We start from the raw sequence: 18,401 nt of genomic DNA, 5'->3' as shown, positions 1-18,401 counted from the left end.
ATGCACTCTTCAGTCATTCAAAGCTCTGCCTACAGCCAGCTCTAATTTTACTCTATTTTGTTTATGCTGGAGTGGCTGGGCTGGTATTTTTTCCTTCCCTCCACTTAATCTACCTTTGTCTTTCTAATAACATCTTCTAATAATATCTTCCATCCTGCCCTTCCATCCTGCTACTGCCCTTTTGTTCAGGTATTACTACTGAAAGTGATCTAAAATTGAGTCCAATTACTGTGGAGGTGCCAGGGGTAAGTCACTTACTTGTAGGTTAAGTTTTAGATTTGAAATACTATTGAGATAGATGAATTTTCTGTGTTGTTTCTGCTCCTAGTCACACTGCAGTCTGGATGGGAAGGGAATGCAGTAAGGGGAGCAGCGTGGGTGTGCACCAGCATTTCTTTCTGAAAACTTATGATCTCAGAGGAAAAGTGACTGATAGATTATCTTTATTTGCCTGGCAGGTGGTACTTAGCATAGGGAAGTTGCATTGGACATGCTTGGTCCTTTCATGCTCCAATTGAAGGAAATAAATGGTCAACAAAAAGCACAGAGAGAAATCCATTCCAAAGACGCTCTAACAAGCTGTCTCAGTTTGCAAACAGTACTTGCTTATTTCTCTCCTTTTGAAACAACAAATCTCCTTGTAAGACGTTACTATGATGTGACAGAACGAAGAGGTGCCCTGCATGTTGGCAATGGCATCCCCAGCAAGGCCCAGCGACACAGGGTGGCAAGCCATGCGATGAGAGCTGTGGGCACTCGGTGTGTCCCCGTGCCGTGCCACCAACGCTGAAGATGGAAGCGAGGAGGAGTTGTATCCTATGGGGGGCTGAAGGAACCCCCCTGTGCCTACAGCTCTACCCAGGAAAGCCAAATCTCCTCAGGTAGGAGTGGGAACTTCACGTTGGTCTCACATCCAGGCTAGAAGCTAGTTTCTCCTTCTCCTGGCATTCTGCTCCACATTCACCTTAGAGGTGTAAAAGAGAGAGCATGAGGAACTTCGTGAGGCCTGTGATTTCTCCTGTCTCAAACACAAATTCTAATGAAACTGAATTTAAACATTTGCTTAGCCACACCTTGAGAAACCTCAGAGGTGCATTTTCAACACCCTTTCCATACTCTCAGTCTATCAGTCTATTTCTATCCATCCTTCCACTGGAATGTTTTTGTTTTATTTTGTTTTGTTTTTCCTCCCTAATACTGAATTGCTTGACATTACTGGATGTTATCAGCTACAAAGTCAGCTCCTGGTCCTTAGTTAGGAAGCAAATTCAACAGCAAAACTGTGTGAAAGAAGTCATTTTGCTTGATCTGTTGAATTTCAGCATAAAACATTTGGCACGAAATTAAGAATTTTATTTTTTTTTATTTTATTTTCCACACTGATGTATGGCATGTAGGCTACTATAAAAACTAGCTTTCATATAAAAATACTTAATTATTGCATAGCAGCTTCATGTCTGCCAGGGTCAGTCAGAATGAATGAGACAACATCTTTCTATAGAGTTTTGGCACTGAAAGTATGAAAAAGAGCCCAGAATTCCCATGTGGGGAATCTTATATTTCTGTTAACATGGGTGCTCAATTCCCACTTGAAAATCAGTAACGAAAATAGTTCTTGCAGTGGGTTATACCAAATTGATTCTGTATATGTAAAGCACATAAGAAATTAAAACTCAAAAGAAAAAAAAAGTAAAAAAAAAAAAAAAAAAGTAGTGCTATAGATTGCTTGTGGACACTAAAGGGAAAACTGTGTGGGTGAAAAGCAAAGGAGGAACGAGGAACCAGCAAACTGGCAACACAAGGGAGGTCTCAGCACATGGGGAATACAGTGGTGGGGAAAGTTTAACAGGAAAAAAAAAAAAAAAGGAAAATTAGAAATAAACTCCACAACTGCAGGATTACGTTGGGCTGCCAAAGCTCTGGTGAGAAGTGACAACTGAATTCCGTCCTTGCTGAAGAGTTTGGACCGAGTTAGAGAGGAGCCCATCAAATAACTCCAGTGACCGCAAACAGATGTGGTGAGGCAGGAATTAGACATCTTCTATCCTAGGGAGAGCAGAGCTCTTCTGGCAGCATGCACAGGAGAAGAGCAAAAGCAGGGAGAGGCTTTTGTGTGGGTTCTACTCTGGCCAGCTGTGAGAGGCAGCAGGAGACACTGCCAGGACGCGGCCACCTGAAAGAAACACAGTGCTCAGCTTGTACTGAGAGTTTCTCCAGGGGCCAATTCACCAAAAGATTCCCCCCCAGGGCCTCGTTTAGTGCCTGCTCTGAGTCCACCCGTGGCAGAGGAGAGCTACCAGTCCAACCACGCAGATCAGACAGCTGAAGCTGTCTCCTCGGAGCCCCGCTTGCACTGGTGACAGCCATCACACACCGACTGGGACCGTGTCTTTCTCTCCCCTCCCTTCCCCAGCACCTCATCTCTTCCCTCTTCGCTCCAAGTTACTGCCAGTCACTTCCAGGCAAGCATTTTCTTTTCGTTTACAAGATGGATCCTTCTTTTCCCCATTTCTATGATTTTCAGTGTGATAAAATGACACTTCTGACAAGCAAACCTTCCTCTTCCCCCACCTCCCCTTGTTCTGTGGATGTTTTCTTCGCCAATTAATCTAACATAATGTACCATTTAGGTTTGAGAGGCTGGCATGACTCCTGAAGGAGACAGAATGTGCTGCTGGGAACAGAGGGGTGGGGGTGATAGAGAGGACCACGAGGAGGCTCCAAACTGCCTGGAATTACTCATCAGGAGGGTGGCAACAAGGGAGCCTGGAACATCTTCCTTCTCGTCTCCTTCATAACAGACATCTCAGACACACGGCTGTCAAAACGCTACAGAGTCATTGTGTCTGCATGTGATGAGAAGAGGGACAAAGTTCTGCTGAAATCCTATCAAGCAGGTATTATGGATGTGTCTATCAGGCTCTCTGAAGATTGCCTCACATAATTAGCAGGTAGCAACGATGCAAAATACTAGCTGGCGAGGGATTGCTCTTCCCCTCTGAACATGCCTCTCTAAAAAGAATAGCCACGTTTTTGAGATCAAAATAAGTAATTTGATAAGAAAAAAAAAAAAACAGCTTTTTTTTTCATCCTTCCTTTCCAGTCACATATTCCTGCCAATTCTAAAAATCTTTATGCTAGAAATGCTACTGAGTCGCATGGAACAACATATACAGAACACTTGAAATTGCAACTAAATTTCCAAAACAACTTTTCTACCTGAGTTCTGAATTTTTTTTTTCTGTTGGTTGTTGTTGTTGTTCTCCTAGAACTTAATTCTGTTTAGTTTTAGCTTGTTCTGGGAAAAGCATCGTCAGCTTGCCTTCAGAACCTACTGTCCTATAATTTTTGTATTTTTAAATTTTGTTCCTGGGTTTTGAGTCTTTCAAATCCACCAGAAATGCTCTCCTCCTGCTTTATGGTAAATGTCCTGGTCTCCCATAATCTCGCAGTTCTCCACGTTGATGTACTAGGAGAATTAATTGTGAAAAAATCATGAGACTCAGCTCTTGATACATGCAGAAAAATGGTCTCTGACTTCTTGGAGCATCTTTTACCCTGAAAAAAAAATATATATCCCCAAACCAAACAACAACAACAACACACTGTACGAGCAACATTGGCTCATTGCCACCCAAGTATTAGGTATAACAAGAATCATGGGATATTAGCAGTGTTCTCTTGGATGCCACAGGTTGTTTGATGATCCCAGTCTGATCACTTTATGGAACTTTCTTGCAAGCAATACTGTCTTTAGCCCACTTAGCATCTGCCTGAGTGCAGTCCAGTCTACAAGACTCACAGCACTTCTGCTGTAGAGCTTCCCAATATTTTTTCTATTTTTTTTTCCAGTTAGCTTACAATGAGTGAGCTTACTGAGTGAAAAAGCTGAAGGATTGTGTGCTATTGTGTAGGAAGGAGCTTTAAAAAAGTGAATGCTAGCATGTTAAAAGACTTCACAGACGGTACTACAGTGGCATCAGCCTGTTGCGCTGCTACCAGTTCCTAATATCAGCTCATCAAATGATCTGCTCCTGGCTCCTCTTCTGAAATGAGAAAAGATCTTCTGCTTGGTGTGTGAACCTTGAGAGCAATCTTGCTTCAAATGCAGTGGGAATGTCCTGTCCTTTTGCATTGGTCCAGGCAAACGAAGCTGTGACTCTGCTGTGTGTCTCTCTAGCTCTGAGCTGAGAAGGATGCTGAGCAAGGAGGTGTACAACATTTTAAGGAGGAAATGGAAAAGGGAAGTGATATTTTTCTGACAGTTTTGCAAAAGAGGAAGGACAAGAAGTTAATCTTCACTTGTGTGGCTTAGAGAGATTTAGCTTCAGCCCAAGGCAGTTTGTTTCATTAAAAGTAAAGAAAACAATTAACACTGTTGGCCAAAACATTGCTGCAGAATCCAACAAAAGATTTTCCTCTTCTTATCATGAGACATTGAATGAACAGACAGAAAGAAAAATAAAGCTCTCCTTTTCTGTATTATTTTTGGCTTCTTGAAGGGGTTTTAAAGCCAATTTTTAAATATATATATGATGTTTAATTTTTGTGCACAACATTGGGAATCTGAGGAATGGATGCCATGGCCTTTGCTCCCAGGTCCTGGAACAACGGTCTGTGAGACTACAGAAGAGCCTGGGTGACTCTGACATGTCTTTCATTATCCACTGCAAAAGAAAATAGATGTTGTGTAAACTAGAAGCTTGTAGGCGCTAATGGCAGATTTTCACATGGGATAAACATATGTTCGCTTTGCTAAGAGCAAGCAAATTTCCCATTTCACTACAAAGAAATAAAAGCCTTATTTTAGCTGATGAAAATTTTACCCTAGAACACTCTGGTAATTACTCACAAAACTCAAATCTCTGCTTTTGGATGTTCAAGAGGGTGATAAGAAGAACAATGTGAAATTCTGGCTACCTCCTAATATTACTGCCAATCTTGAAAATACCTGAAGCGTTCAAGATTTTTGCCTTTTGTGGATTAAGATTCAGTGTCAAATTTGAAGATTGCTGAAGAATAAGACATGACTAAAACTTGAAAGGATCAGCGCTTAGCTGGAGAACAAACCAAGGGAAGTCTGGATGTGAATTCCATTTACTTTTGTGCTAGAAGATAAAACCTAGTTCTGAAACCTCAGAAAAATAAATTCTCCTCTACCCCCTTCTGTTGTTTCAAAGACATCTTGATGTTTAGCCTTCAAACTGCATTACAACAACATTTCTCCTGTACCAGCATTTTGGTTCCTGTACTTTAAGCCAACCCAAAATTGCACAGGTGAAAGAGGGAAAACAAAAAGTGGAGTAAAATTTATTTTCTACATTATATTCTCCAGGGCTTGGTCTGTTCCAAATAGAAAGGGGTGACAGTTTCTCTCTGGGTGCCTTATAAATTTTCAAGTTATGTCCCAGTTATTCCCTGCATCCCTTAGCTATCCTGCAATTAGAAAAAAGATTGAAAAGTCTGCACAACTTGGTGGTTATTTTTGAGAACAGTGTAACAGCTACTAATGCTGCCATTCAGTGTTTCACCCTGGAACTAAGACAGTTCACATGAACAAAGGCAGCTCCAAACTCCAAATTACTGTTTCAGACTCCAAACTCAGGCAGGCATCAAAATCTAATGATTTCAGTACCCTAGACCTTGAGACTCCAGTCCTGACAGAAACCTGGCTCTGCAAAATGATGGTCCAAGTTTTAACAAACATTTCGTAGCATCTTTTGGCCTAAACTTTATTTGTTAAGTCACATGTGCATAAAGCTAGAGCTACCATTTAAGCATAGTATGCGGCAAAAACAGAAGTTTCCTATTCATACAGCAGCATTCAAAGCCTATTTTATGCCTGTGCAGTTGGAATCAGTAGAAAATGAGACCCAGTCACAAATAAGGTGAAAGAAAGTGTAGACTAGAGGGATTTGCTACTATACCTAAAGCAAGCTTTCATTTCAGGGACTGACAGCCTGAAATTCTTGTGCCAATGTTTTTCCCCTTCATAATTTTTTTCATGTGGTTTCTCACCACACGAGTTTTGTGACACACAGCAGACACTGCGTGGCTGCCAGATTCAGCATGACACAAAACCAGCAGTGAATCAAACATCAACACATCCTAGCATTCCTTCTCCCTGACTTGGCACATGGTCACGCAGAAGGGCATCTCACTTCGGTTTCTTAATTCTTTTGCTGCATCCATCATTTTCTGGCATTGATTCCACATTCAGATTTTCTCTCTCCCTCCATCCTCCCTCAACATATCCACTTTGTTCACAGGCAGCTGTTTTTTTTTTTTGGCTACGCACCTGTCCCCTCTAGTTCTCCCATCTTGGAGCATTAATGAATAGGACGTACCACTGATTATTGCTTTGTTGCTGAAAGAGGCATCAGTAATGCCAAGATATAATTTTGGGGAAAGTTTACTAGCTTTTAAAACAACAACAAAACCTGAAATGCACTTTAAATATTTTTAGAAAACCATTGAGACTTGGGAGCGATATAAAAACCTGAAGATAGATAAAAGGCAGAGCAGAATAGGAGGGAGAACTGCATTAATGATAATAAATCTTATGTAAGAAATTACTTGAGCTGAGAAAACATTGAAGAATAAGAAAAAATAGAAGGAGACCCTCCTAGTCACAAATTTTACAATTTTAACTTAGGAAGCAATAGTTAGTTCTGTCATACTGCTAACTTGTAACATATCACTGTATGTCTCCTACCATCTTACCTCCTGTCTCTCCTACCATAGCTGAATTGGGAAAGAGCCCTAGAGGATTGTAAGGTAAAGGGGAAGAAGGTGGAATACTACATTTGAAGGACAAAATAGGGAGGACTGGATTCAGTATTGGAGCTGAGCTAGCTTATGTTAGACCAGCAGAGCAAGAAGTTGGGTCTTGCAATGTGATTATTGATCTCTTCCTTTCATGCTGCTCAGTGCTGAAATGCCCTGAATACAAATGGGAGCTTTTAATGGATTCCAGTTATTTTAAAGAAAAGTTTTAAATGTATGGTCACTTCTGAGACAGCCAAGTAAGCATCCTGTGAAACCAATACCAACAGACATATCCCTATCCCCACCCCTACCAAAGAAAAGAAAAGAAAAGAAAAGAAAAGAAAAGAAAAGAAAAGAAAAGAAAAGAAAAGAAAAGAAAAGAAAAGAAAAGAAAAGAAAAGAAAAGAAAAGAAAAGAAAAGAAAAGAAAAGAAAAGAAAAGAAAAGAAAAGAAAAGAAAAGAAAAGAAAAGAAAAGAAAAGAAAAGAAAAGAAAAGAAAAGAAAAGAAAAGAAAAGAAAAGAAAAGAAAAGAAAAGAAAAGAAAAAAAAGAAATTGAAGAAAGAAAGACAGATTTCTTTGCTTGGCATTTGCTTTTGTTCTGACAGTACCATGTGCCCAAATCCCCAGATCCTGTTCATGACTGATGGAAAAGAAAATGCCTGATGGATTCTGACATGGGGGAACCATCTGGGCAGAGTTTGAACTGAGACTCGTAAAAGCCACATGAGAAAATGAAATTTAGATATGAAGAACCCCTGCTATTGCCACACACAGAGAATGACTTGCAAGACAAAAGGCAGTGACAACTCCAACAAAGATGTTTCCATAGCAGAATGCAGCAAGTAGCCAGTTGAGGAAACTTTGGGTTGAAAAGGATTGAACCACCAGATTGGCATTAATTCAGCTTCAAGAAACTCTTCAGATCAACTGTATCATTTTGAACACCTAATTTATTATTACCATTCCATATGGATACTGCAATAGTTCTAAGACACTGCGGGCACTGGGAGCTGCATGGATTCATAAGGAAGCAATGCTCTCTGTGGCACCAAATTTAAGGATGCTGAAATGCAAAAAGGATAACAGAATACCAGTTTGAGACAGAAGTCCATGACAGGTAAAATCTTCATCCCGACTCACTGATTAAATCACTAGAAAGTGAACTAGCTTCCTCTGAGCTGATTCAAAGATTCTTCTTTATTTCAATGGTGTTTTGGTTACACATTTCCTGAATCTAATATCCTCATCTTTCTCTCTCTGTCTCTGGTGATAGAGATAGTTACATTGATGCACAGTTGGTATCATTATTTTTCTCTAGAAAGGCTTGACAAAAACAATCATTCTTTGCTCTCCATTTCCTGTCTATAAAATAGAGCTAACACTGCTTGCCCTTCTGACTTCCTTTCTCATATCCATTTTCTTTTCAATTCTTCAGGGCAAAGATTTCCTCCTTTTATGTCTTCTGCTGCATTAAAACAAACTAATATCTTCTATTGCCATGAAAATGTGGCTTAAATGAAGAAATCAGTAGTTATCTTCTCTTTTGAAACGTACAGTAGGGATTTTGCTATTTTGTGAAGTTTCGATAAAAAGACTGAGCATTAATATAAACTTTCCAGATCGTGAAGTACCAGACGCTACCATTACACATACCAGACCAGGCTGAGATCACAAAGTACTTTTGCAATCAAAGTTGTCTCTTATTCTGTTATTCTTCACCCCTTTTAAAAGCATCATTTGTTGTGTTTGCCAGCCACATGGAGAAAACAGTTTGCAACCTTGCTTCTTGGATTACACTTCTTCCTGCAGAAGTGGCTAAATAGCTCAGAGAACAAATTTTGTTTTTATTTTTTTTGGCATGATTTCTACTTGTTTGAGAAAGTAAATGCTTCGAGATTATTTCAGTGTGGGTACTAAGGGAAATTACAGCTGAATGAGTGTCTGAGCATATATGCATCATAACATAATGAAGAATTGGCTGCCACAGCATCATTTTGGGGAATACTATACTTCAAGACTTAAGAAAAAAAAAATAATAAAAAAAAGTCTTAACAAGTTACAGCTTCCAAACCAGCCAAACTTAAAACTTCCAAACTTAAATCCCCAGCATTTGTTACTTCTTGCTATAGAAAAGTTATTTGCAGGTATCATGGGATGTTTTTTAGTGCATAAGAAGTTACCTATCTCGTGATAACTTTTCTGCTATTCAACCTTGATGAACATCTAATACTTACAGAATAGAATATTTTTATTTACCCTGCTGTTTATTTACAAATATAGATTTACTTCTCTCCCCTTCTGAATAACCTTTGTAGCAAAGCTTTCAGTAAGGAAAGAGTAGCCTGAGGTAGATGAACATAGTCTTTTCTTCTCTGCTTGCCTAGTTAGAAGGTTGCATAGAAGAAAGAAAAGACCAAAGATCAACACTGTTTACACAGCCTAAATGTGGTATTATTTATCAACTTCTCTTCTGAAGTCAACACCACCTTTGGGATGGGGCTGCCAGAAGAATAGTAAAACAGATGACAAGAATAAGAGGGAACAGGGAAAGGAAGAAGGTAATTTCAGCAGAGGAATATAGAATGCAAAAATTTCAAGCAAAGGTATAAGTACTGTTTTACAGGACAAAATACTTTTCTACCTCAAGACACAGAATGGTCACTGAGATAAGCAGATACCAACAGAGAGAAAAACAATACAGGTAAACTGATGGGCCTCAGAATTTGCTACATAATCACCTGTAAATCACAAGTTCTTTTTCAAATGGACTGATGGAGATAGGACAGCGTGGACCATGCACTTCTTTTCTTGGAAATTCTGCAAGTGCATCAGAAGAGGTTAAAAGGAAAAATAAGACTGGCAACATGTTAAACTGGATGAACAAAGAATATTACTTCTGCTTTTGGTACCATAACCACAAATGAATTCACACACACACAAGTAAATTAGACCAACTTATGGAAGAAATATCCAGAGATTACTAAATAGAAAGACACCCTCCTAGCTCATAATGACCCCTAGTTATAAATATCTGAAAGCTGAGAGAAGCACTGCTCTGTGCTTGTCATGCTTTTCTACTCAAAAGAGTAGAGTCCCTTGCTGTTCGACAGTCTACTTGACTAGTTGGACTTCTAGTCCATAGTTCTTACATTTTGTTATGTCCTTAACTAGGGGAAATAGAGAAAGAAGTTCATAAAGCTAAAAGTGTCACTTACATAAAAATACTAAAAGAAAAAAAAAAGAAAAAAAAAGTAGTTTCTAATACTTACTTGACTGCAAAATACATTCTTGTTGGAATGCATGCCACTGTACACGCCCAGAAGAGATTTCTCTGTAGAGCTCCCTGGGTTGGAAGCTAACACCAATATAGCTACACTTTTACATTATACCCATTTCTAAAGAAGATGTAGATAGGGAAAAAAACCAAAACCAAAAACAAACACTAATATTAATGTACTTGTTCTGTGTATCTCCCCATTACTGTTGACAGAAAAATCCTATATGCATGGAAGGAAGGAAAAATAAACCCTTTTGTTGCTAGGTAGTGGAGCTGAACAAATTATTTACAATGAATAATTTATCCGACTAAATGAGATGCTTTCTGCTTGCTGAAGACCAAAGTCTCCTGTAATATATATATTTGAATATCTGAATGTCAGACAATTCCTCTGAGCGTACAGTACCTACAAGCTGGTGGTGAGCAGCTCTCTGACAGTAACGGGCTTCACTGGCTGAGCTCTGTACAAGGTCGACGCAGCCTGGCTGCAGGATGGCAGTCGTCCCATCCACTTCCACAGGGAACTTTTTTGGACCTGCAGGTAGGATGTGAGTGGGGAAGCACTCCGTGAGGCACGGTGTCTGTTCTGGCTGGCTGCATCTTCGAAGCGCTCCCAGCTTGCATATGTATAATTCAAGTCCTGTGTATACCATCTGTGACAGTCTGGGTTACTATTTGCAAAGAATCAGATTTGACTGGGAAATGATGAACTATTTTGATCCATCTGTACATTTTGATATATTGCCAAATGAAGAATTGAGGCTGGTCAGAAACGTAAATAAAAGGTCTGGGCCAAGGCCCAATATTGGCTTATATTTGAGACAGTTTAATTAACTAGGTGATTAGCTCCAATGCTAATGTCCAGAAGCGATCAAAGAACCAAACGCTGAGACAGGACTTACTCTGTAATTCCCATCACCACACGAGTCCTTTCCAGGAAGATGTTGAAAGAGTGCTTGTCCCTGACTGCGGCGACAGAGTGATGGAGACGGAGGGCAACGGGGTCGTAGGAGCCCGCGGGTCATGTCAGAGCACTCGGACAGCTCGGGAGCTTAGATGCACACATCAGCTGAGAGTTTCCAACTCAGTAAGCAGGGGATATGATAGATGTGATGAAGGACAGTGACTCAGGCTGCCATGTTTGGGGCGGAGACAGAAGCAAAGACATGAGTCACCCATCAAGCCGGTCGGGAAGGGCCAGCTTTCCATCCAGAAGATTAATTTGAGACTGACTCATTTCCAGAAATCAGATTGAGGGTGGCAGGAGATAGCATTTCTAGAAATGAGAGGTTTCAAAGCACGTGAGATGAGATGATTTCAAAGCACGTGAGAGAAGAATAGCTAGAAAGACCTGAGATACATGAAACTTGAGATTATTTTGGAGGGGGAAGGGAAATGAAAAGGATGCACAGCCCCTTCACTCTCCCTCAGTAAAGCTATTTAAGGATTGGGAATATAAAATTCAGTTTGTTGTGTTTGTAATTTCTGCTTCACTGATCAAGTCCCTCATGTGATGATGCTGAAGGACTTAAGTACTTTAGTAAACAGCCAAGAGAGAGAAGCAACCTTGGAAGAAGACTATCTGAACCACAGACTCCATGTAGGGATACAAAACATACTGCTACCATGAGATCAAAGAAGTGAACAGTCAGATTGCAAATCTTCTGAATGCTAATGAAGTCCATGCTGGTGGGCAAAAGAGGCCTTGAATCACACTGTCCCAGTGCTGTGTCCCTCAGCACCAACATCTGTGGACCTAGTGGCTCCTGTCATAGCACTGGAGGGAGCTGCAAAGAGAGTGCTTAGAAGTAACACCATGGGCTGCTTGATGCTCTTTTTGTCTCTGTCGAATAGACTCTCATTTCATGAATGCAATATTGGACTGATTTATTCTGAGGTGGTTCCAGTGATCTTCTCCCTCTTACAAAATGCAAGGCCAAGGCTAAGCCTAGCTGTGGCTCCTGCTTGAAGAAGGAGGAGGTTCCACCAGCAGCAGTCCCACTATCATCAAGTTACGGCAGGGAAGAGATGGTGTAAACACGACTATGTTACCATGACCTAGAGCTAGGGAGGGGAGTAAATGAGAGGAAATCTGCCATGACCTTGAGACAGGCATGTACTGTCTGCATACAAGTTTCCTCAACTACAAAACAGCATTTATGAAATTTCCCTAATTCATAAGGATATTCTGAAGGTGTAGTTCATCTGAAGACAGTGACTTGAAGAGGAGCATGTTTTCACCCTGTCAAACATTATAATTTGCCATAAACTGCAGGTTTTGGGGTTTAAAAATCCTTCTCGCTATACAGTGACTGAAAAATCTGATTAAGCATGCAGTGAAGAGTGCGGTGACTTCTGTTCAGAGCATGCTTTCATCGGAACATCAGAACTATTATAGCTGTCTAAATAATGTACAGGCTTGGCATACGTGGTATCATTAACGATTTACATCTTGAGATAGTAATGGTTTGAAGAGATATGCTTTCTGGTTTCTCCTGTCAATAGCATTGCACTGAAAATAAATAAATCCCTGGTGATTTGTTTATATTCATCAATGCACATTTTAAAACATCCTGAAGCACTGACCAAAATAACTGTTTGACATCAAGAGGTTCCCTTTTAACTATGCCTTTTTGGGATACTCCAAATGGCATAATTTGCTCATTAGGAAAATATCTACAAAAATTCTCCCTACGGTCAGATTAGCATTTCCTTTAACCAGGTGTTTTGGGCCTTTTATTTTTCATCTGAAAGAGGCCAGAGTGGAAGTCACAAGTACCACAAAGTGAGTGTGAGGCAGCCTTTAATGCCACGCAGATTTTGGTAGCTGTGACTAGCTGACAAGGTCTGCAATACTTACCCCAACACCCTTGGTCTGTAACTGGAGCCTGACTCTAAGCAATGGAGCAGAGAGAAAGAGTTAAGATATTTCAAGGTGTTTAAAACTACTTCTAGATCCCACACCCAGTTGAAATGCAGTCCAGCAGATGGAAATTCAACAAGAATTCACTGATAAACCCTGCCTGATCAAGCACGTTATCAGTCTCTGACGCAGGCAGATCACTCCACATTTCCATCGGTCTCCGTTCAGTTCTTGCCTTTGCTGCTATGCTGGCCTGCACAGTAGATACCATATTCTCAGCTCTCTGAGCCAAGGTCTCAAACTCTGCCATCTAGCACCCTCTCACCACAACACTTGTGACATCTCCTCCCCCTCGGCTCCCTGATTCCCCTCCCCTCACTTCTTTCAGTGGTCCCTGGAAAAGCTGTCCTCTGGGACAAGTGCTTTCAGAGCAGCCCCCATTTCTGATCCTCTCCTAGCAGCCACCCGGGAGCAGGTTGTTGTAACATCATGTTGGCTGCACTCATGCCCATGGGCTTTGCCTTCTCTAGGGAAAATCATTTAAGAGATTAATCTGTTGTGACACGGACTTTGTTCGATAATCGCTATAAAACCTTGGCAGGAAGTGGGAGAAAGAGAAAGAATAGCCTGACTTGTGGTCATTTTTCTTTGGGGGAATTTCTTAATTTCACTAAAAGACACATTTTGTGTCAAGGGGTGGTTTAGTTTCCTTTTCCACCTTCAACAGGCCAGAGGACAGAAAATACCCACATCCCAGTCTCTATAACAACGGAGGGTTTCCACACAGCTGGGATGCAGCTGCCTTGCCTCCTGTCACGAGGATTAGGCACCTGCTTGTCTGCAATACATTGCAGCTCTCAAGTGAGGTCAGGATGGTCTGTTTGTCTCCAAAAAAAGGCACTAGGCTGACATTAGACAACCAACGAGACAGAGTTTTATCTGCAAACAGCAGAGGCTGCTCCAGCTCAGGGAGCTCCCCCAGCAGCAGTGCAGAGCACAGAGCCAAGTTGTTTCGCTCTTCCCCACCTCAATCTGAGCTCACGGAGCTCACCCCAGCCTCAGGGCAAGATGCCAGCCCCACCTCTCCATGAAGTTCAGCTTTCCCAGTGGTGGACTGCCATGAAAACAGACAGAGCGACCCAGCTGTAGTTTTGCTGAGCGTAGCCTGCGGAGCCACATCTCGTTACCGAGCTGGCAGGAAGAGGTTTGCTCGCTGGCAGGGATGCTGCACTACGACCTTACGCAGTCTGGGTACAGGGACAGGTCAGGGGATGAATGAAATCCTCTGCATTAATCCAACAAAATGTAAACTTCCACGAAAGCAACTGCCACCTTCCCATCCATTTCTTCTGCTCACGTAAAAAGGAGCAGGAATGCATGTGACAAGTAGTACGGAATTTAAGTGAATATACTATAAAGAGTCTTATAGTTCAGTCTGTTGATGGTGCTCAAACCAGAAAAAAGACTACAGCTCCTTGTCACAGAGCAGGGTAATCTCAGCAGGCCTAACAGAATAAAAATTCATTTCTGCCAGTAAACCGAAAATGACTCACAATAAACATGGCAAGGAAATCTTAAAATAAAGAAGTACCATAACTTCTTGCTTCTGGATAAGGAGGAGGGGAAGATTAAATACTTTCATTAAATTAACTCTCATCCAAATGAGGCTTTTGTTTCATTTCTAAAAGAAACCCATTTCTCTGTTGTCATTTTTTTTTCCTGAGTGGTAAATATAATGCAGAATTCCAGAAGCCTCATTTCTAAAGAAACAAATGTAATCAATTTCACAGAGCACTGAGACAAATCAATATGGAAGGAGTCAGAAAACTAAACAAAAGCAATGGGAGAAAAATATTACCCTTATTTATATGGCCATAATACATGGGAGAAAGAGATATTTAAAATTACAGAGCTAATTTCTAAAGCAGCAAACCACAGTAGTCAGTAATAAAAAATAACATTAAACTATTTCAGCTGAAAAATACAAGTCTATGATGATCGTAATAACCCATGTGATGGTCATTATTGTCTGCAGTATAGAAACAAGCTATTTTGGCTTCTTTTTCTTTTTTTTTTTTTTTCATTTGTCATTAACAGAGAGTAAGAGACCAGAAAAATAGTGATTGCCCAATAAGCCCCTGTGATATCATATGACATTTCAGCTTCACTTTCAGCTTAAAACTTGGATTTTATACCCTGGCGAGTCTTTAAGAAATGAAAGATAACAAGACTTTGCTGAAACTGTGCATTATCTGACTCTACTGGATGTTGTGAGATGTACATAATCAACATTAAAGCGGCTTCAGCATTTCAGCATTTAGAACCTTATCTCAAAGTTTGATTATATCATAGGGGAATTTATTTAGTTATTTAGTTATTTTAAATAAAGACTGCTCTTGTCTCCACTCTGCCAAAAAGCACAAGCTCAGCAAGCCCACTAAAAACACACATACTTTTCAATGTATTTTAGTATTTTAGCAGAGTATGAGCCAGTTGGGTGAGCTTGGGAAAAAGTACCTTTTGCTGCTCTCTCTTACCAAACCCTAATTTACTTTTTTTTTTTTTACTTTTTTTTTTCCCCACACCTGGAGTAAAATTTACAGTTAATTAGATTTGTCAATTGTAAGCCATGAAGTAATGTGGAAAAAAAATAAATAAATAAAATAAAAACACAGCAGAATTGGGAACAGAATTCTTTTGACATCATGTTCAATGAACCTGAATGTAAAGAAAGTAGTACGCATCCACTACTGCAAAGGAAGAAAAATTACAGTAGCTACCTACAATGTGCGATTACTTTTGATGCAGGAATCTCCCTTCTGAGCCATTGGAAAATAGAAAAAAATAAATGACCATAAAAAAAATATATAAAAAGTTCTATTTCAGCAAGGAATCGAAAGGCTACACTTAAATTAAACCAAATGTTAATCAGAGCACATACTCCTGTTTCGGTACAAGTGAGCCAGAAGTAAACATCCAGGAAAAAAAAAGTTAATCTCCATCTGGAGACATATTAAATGAAAATAATCACAAAGTCAACAAACTTAAGCCCATAGAAAGTTACATGCACATTTTTATTCTGCCATCAACTCTGCTTTACCTTTAGGCCATTTCATATCTGCTTGAGTTATAACTGGTGTAATAAATGAGTTCTTAGGCAGCATATTTCTATGCAAATTTACATTGCCAAATTACTATTCTTATTCCAACTCCATCATAGAGTAAAAAATAGATTGAAGGATGCTTTAAAAAAAATCCTTATGATAAAAAAATGAGGGTTTCAATAGACTTGTCATTTGAAATATTATTTTTTCACTCGCACGGAATAGAAATCTATAAAATTTAATAGGAGTAGATCCAAAAAGCTTCTAGAGAAATTACACTAAAGGACCCTGAAAAAGTAACCCAGTCTGCCGAAGTTTTATTTTACTATAAAGCAAGTAGAAGAAATGCAGTCCCTGTGATTGATGGTCGGTCATTGCCTGGTTTTCAGAGGTGATCATTCCCATCCTGCTTTCCCTGTGTACTAAGATCACATATGTTGCATTGATTGTAAAACACATTTTTTCCCTTTGGAAAATTCCAACATTCAAATCAAACTAAAGTTCAAGTGAGGCATGTGTTTAACTGCACTTTTTAAAAGAGTCACAGTGACTTCAAAGGGACTGCGTAGGTGCTTAAGTTGTACAAGCACTGAAGGGCTTTGCTGGATCAGAGCCCTGGAAAGCTGTGGAGGAGAAGCACAATGCAAGAGCTGAATATGGTAATTTTTTCCTGTGTTTGCACCATTCTCTTACTTTTTAAAAGGGAAGAAAAATTCAATGTATTCTTTTTGCAGTTCATGATAGTATAAAGAAGCATTTGCAACATGTGCAGCCAGTTGGCTCACTGAACTGGCTGAGAAAACCTAGCCTTATAATTTCGCCTATAGTAAATGCTGACAGAAATTTCTCTGATACTGTTCCACTGCAGCTGCCTCATTGTTCTGTTTTAACATAATCAGCACAGTGAAGAGGAAGAAAGGAGTGTTAATTTTATATCAAATAAACTTTAATTGAGTCTTTCATACTTTAGTACTGTATAATAAATGCATATAATGGTCTCTGGAGTTAGTTCTGGTTGTGATAATATGGAGTCTCAAAACTTGACTTGGGTACATTATGGTACCATTCAGCCTTGTGTCACTATCTTGCAGCCTAAGCAAGAAAAGTTCCTGAGACACCCTCAAACACCACTGGAAACGTCCCTGAGAAATCACACATGCACACACACACACACATATACAAATATACATGTACCTACGTGCATATATACACACCCACCTGCAACCAGAGGCTCTCAGTAGATCCTCAAAACAGTCAAGGTGAGCATTACCAAACAAAAAAAAAGAATGATGCAGAAGAGAAAATTCACTTGAGATTGGTGTGGCACATCAGAAGCACTCGATGAATGGAGGTGATCCATGGCATGACTGACAGAGACTTTTCAAAGTCACCGGTGAAGCAGCCTGTAACGAGCAGCAGGGAAAGCATGGTCAGTCCAACCACCCTGGTGTTTTTTTATTTCAGGTCATGGATTATTGCTGTTCCTGCTACAGAAATGAATGTCCTCACCTGCCTCTCCTCATTACAGGTGAGATGCTTTAACATAGTTTTTTTTGAGACATCTAAGCATTTCTTGTGGACAGAAATTATGTATCCCTGCTAAAATGGGGATAGCTCTATTCAAAGCACAAGTACAAAGCAATGCAGTTATCTCCTACTCCCCCCCCCCCCCAAACTCCAATCCTCTTGTTTTCTTATACCGATTTTAAGTTATTTAAGCCATGTTGCTTAGATCACTTTCAATGCTTAGATATTGTGGGTGAAAACAAACATCCTCACTGCTTAATTTTTTTTTTTTTTTTACTTTCACACACAACTTGTACCCAAATCACAGATACAAGAGTAATGGGGATAAAGGTCATGTTACCTATCCCATGTCCCATAGAGGAATAGATTAGATTTAAGGTCATGCCTAAATTAATCTTAGAATCTTCCAAGGGTAGAGGTGATCCCTTCCAGGTTTAATTAACCTTGCAGCTAAATTATTTTTTAAACTTCTCAATATTATTTAATTTCATGGTAACTTTTCCTCACCCAAGCAAATACACAAAGCTGTTCATCTTCCCCCACTATTATTATTATTTTAAATAAAAAAATATTTGTGCAACCCCTTTTCTCTAGAGGTTGGGCAACCCCAGATCTTCCCATTGTTCTGGTTGTTAAATCTCCAATCATTTGACACTAGTTAATTCTCATTCCTTCTAAAGCACAGACATCAAAGACAGGAAATGGTACCCTAACTTCCACATCAAACCAGGATAAAAATACTGTGAGAATGCCACATTTTATGCTTTCATTTTCTTATTCAAGGAGATGCTTGATTCAAGAATGACAAAAGTCTTCTGTTTAAGCACAAAAGAAAAATTCTGGTTAAAGCTATTGTCTTCT

The 18,401-nt window shown here is 39.8% G+C and overlaps 1 long non-coding RNA gene across 3 annotated transcripts in view; it reads right to left on the bottom strand.

The window, feature by feature from the left end:
• Positions 1 to 233: 233 nt before the first annotated feature.
• Positions 234 to 18,401, bottom strand: part of LOC310881398 — a 45,311-nt gene continuing 27,143 nt past the window's right edge. For 2 of the 3 annotated variants that reach the window (XR_014572348.1, XR_014572349.1), the window contains 2 exons: positions 17,232 to 17,416; positions 234 to 964 (listed from right to left, as the gene is read on the bottom strand). This is a non-coding gene — a long non-coding RNA (uncharacterized lncRNA). Of the gene's footprint in view, positions 965 to 15,789; positions 16,637 to 17,231; positions 17,417 to 18,401 lie in introns of those variants that run through there. The other variant, XR_014572350.1, reaches the window with a different exon arrangement.

Source organism: Anser anser (assembly GCF_964211835.1).
Source record: "Anser anser genome assembly, chromosome: 14".
Lineage (NCBI taxonomy): Eukaryota > Metazoa > Chordata > Aves > Anseriformes > Anatidae > Anser > Anser anser.
The sequence above is the reverse complement of the archived record's forward strand: the minus strand, read 5'-3'. Positions and strand labels throughout refer to the sequence as shown.